The 3,184-nt window shown below is 38.0% G+C and overlaps 1 protein-coding gene across 1 annotated transcript in view; it reads left to right on the top strand.

The window, feature by feature from the left end:
- Positions 1-3,184, top strand: part of CAMKMT (calmodulin-lysine N-methyltransferase) — a 514,533-nt gene that overhangs the window by 221,633 nt on the left and 289,716 nt on the right. The window lies entirely within an intron of this gene.

Here is a 3,184-nt window from a genome sequence, read left to right as displayed (position 1 = left end):
CCAGTACTCTTTCCTGCAATGGCAGGGGGTCGGACTTGATGGTCTGCTCATGTCCCTTCCGACCCTACAAACTATGAAAGTATGAAACACCACGTCCAGTAATCATAAACAGTGTTAGTAATGGGATATATCTGTCAGATAATCCTGTCTACCTCCCATGGAAGACATAATTATTTTTTTAGGGGACTGCCTACTCACAGTCTAAATATCTTAAACAATGGACTTCCATTGTGGACTCAAGACTTATTCCTACAAATACTTGTTCACTGTTTTCCTCCCCTCAGTCCTTCATATGACTAAACAGTTTCTTTCCCTACTTAGTTTTTATGTATATAATGTATGTTAAATGTGGGGTACCAGTGATAATTTGGAGCATATGATGAGAGCCTACTAATATTTTAAAGGTGTAAACCTCCCCCCCACAACATATTTAAAGAATTGTGTTAAAGTTCAAAAGTTAGAAAATACAGGGAACTAAGCTTTCTGGACCATCTTTAATTTGGCCTCTATATGTGTATATATTATAATAAGAGTATATAATTACCTTATTTATTCACATGCCAGATTCTCCTTTTTCCCCAAGAATTAGTGATTGTAAATGAGGTGTGTTTTTAAATGAGGAAACCATTTCTGAGCAATTTAGTTAAAAAGAAGCATCGTTTTTTCTTCATTCTGCCTTCCCAAAAAGCAGAATGCATGTCTAATTTGGAGGATGTTTAGTATGCAAATAAATATGGCTACATTGCTTAAATTTTTATTCCAGAGAATGCCTGTCTTGGTACACATAATGGACTTTGCTCATTTAATAAGCTTCTTTTTAATATTTTGTTTTCTCTTCATTTGTTGGTGCATAGTCCTTTATCTTACTTACTGTAGACTGTTCAAATCTTATTCTCAATATAGTATTATTAATTTCCTCATTGTCCTTTCTGTGGAGCTCATGACTACAGTATACGAGTGCCTCGTACACATACATTAATTTATCTTCACATTACCCCTTTCATGAAGGAGTAGTGGTAACAACATTCTATAGATGGGAACAGAGGCAAGAAAGAATGAGGTTACTTTCCCATTTTAATTGTCCAGTTTGAGAAACTTTGGAGTCTGATCTTTCAGAGTACTTAGCAGTTTAAAATAATTTTGTGTGTTCAAAGCATATCTCTCCCTAACAGTAATACCACCAACAAGTATTAAACATTTTTGCAAATATGGGTCTGAAATTGATCAGCCAAAAAAACAAGGAACACACCACTAGTGACCACCCTGTTAAAAATTTGGTTTATATGACTTGCCTTTGACATTTGAGATAAATTCTGTGGTAGCAGTGGAGAGAGGATTGGTAATGAACAGAACACATGCCCGCCCTTTGATGCGGGGAGGGGCAAACGTTAGACTGGGTTCTGCCATTTTTAAACCAGTCTAACTGTGCTGAACTGCTGTTCTGTTACAGGTATAAACTGGTTTCCAGTCACTTATAGCGATGAAAGCCTCTACCTGGTCCCTATGTCTTACAAATTATGCTTCTCTTAATGCATCCCCAAAATTACATTTGCTTTCTGTATGATACCATCATATTGCTGATTTGTGGTAGATGGCAAAATCAGAACCGCCCCCCCCCAAAAAAGGAACACACCCTTCTCAGCCAGATTGCCAAATTAGCTATTGCTCATTCTGTACTCATGCTTTTGTTTTGTCTTTCCTGTGTGTAGTACTGTACATTTGCCTTTTGTGAATTTAATTTGTTGCTTATAGCCCAGTTCTTAAATGTATCAAGATCTCTTTGAGTTTTAATCTTTTCCTGGAAACTGTTTGTAACCCTTCTTGCTATATTTTGTTTGTGAATTTGATCAATAAACCCTTTATGCCTGCATACAAGTCTCTAATATAATATTTAAATGTATCTAGAACACACCCCTGTGGAACCCTATTTGAAACCTCCTGTTAGTCTAACATCTGTCCAGTAACAGTATAACATCTGTTTCTTTGTTTGCAGTTATTCAGTCACTGATTTTTCCTTACTAAAATTTAGTAATATTATGTTCACTGCATTCTCCTTGTCCACCAAACTAGCTGTCCTGTCAAAGGAAGAAATCAAATTGATTTGGCATGATTTGTTCCCAAGATATCATTGTCGGCTGCTGGTGTTTGGCTGCACCCCTTCATCCTTCAGATATTTACAAATTGAATGTTTTATAATTTGCACTAGCAGCTTGCTGGGTATTGAAGTCAGGGTGACCTATGTATAAATCTCCAGATCCTCCTTTTTCCCTTTTGAAAAATGGACACAGTGTTAGCCCTTCTCCCATTCCTGGGATTTTGCTTACCATCATGACTTTGCAAATACTAATTATAAGGCTCTGAGATTTGTTCAGGTTGTTGCTTCAGCATCTTGGGGTGAATTCCTTCAGGTTCTGCTGATACAAGTTAATTTTTATTTGTCAGATGTTCTCAAGACATTTTCTTTATTATCACTTTATTACCTTGGTTTATGTGAATTTTTCCAGTCACCTAGCTTTGCCTCCTTTCCATCTTCTATTAATAACTTTCTTTGTTGAGTAGCCAACCTATAGTTTCCATAGTCTGTATTCTCTATCTGACTATTTGTTGAACTCCTGTTAGCTGTCTTCAATACCTCCTGCCAGTTTAGTACATTTTTCATCTTTGCTCTTACGATTTTTATGCCTACACCGTCTGCTAATCCTTTGTATACTTCTGTAGCAGTGCGCCCTTCCTTTCATTGTTTTTTTTTATATCTTTCTTGATGTTCAGTTTCCTTGTTTTCTTGTTCTTGGACTCATGAATTTTATCTTACCACAAGAGCTTCTTTCTAATTTTCTGACTACCATAATGTTTACAGCCAGTCCATTCCTATTGGCTGGATCCAAATCCAAGGTAGTTATCCTCTAGTCCAGGGCTTTCAGACTTCTAAGCTACCAGGGGCTGCATACCACACAGCTCCAGCAGCCACACATGAGGTCATTTCTGTCACAGGGTGCTTAGTGTGCCTGCCTCTTAAAGAGGAAAAGAGGCTGAATGAGAAGCAGCCCGCAGGTGTGGCAGGGGCCATTTAGAGAATCAGAAGGGGGCTGGGCTTGCAGCATATAAGACTAAGGCAGGGGCAGACAAAATACAGCCCTCAGGCCAGATCTGGCCCATCAAGCCATTTTATCTAGCCCACAGCACC

Source organism: Gavialis gangeticus, unplaced genomic scaffold (assembly GCF_001723915.1).
Source record: "Gavialis gangeticus isolate Ggan-Ray unplaced genomic scaffold, GavGan_comp1, whole genome shotgun sequence".
Classification (NCBI taxonomy): domain Eukaryota; kingdom Metazoa; phylum Chordata; order Crocodylia; family Gavialidae; genus Gavialis; species Gavialis gangeticus.
This window is presented reverse-complemented; position numbering and strand designations above follow the sequence as displayed.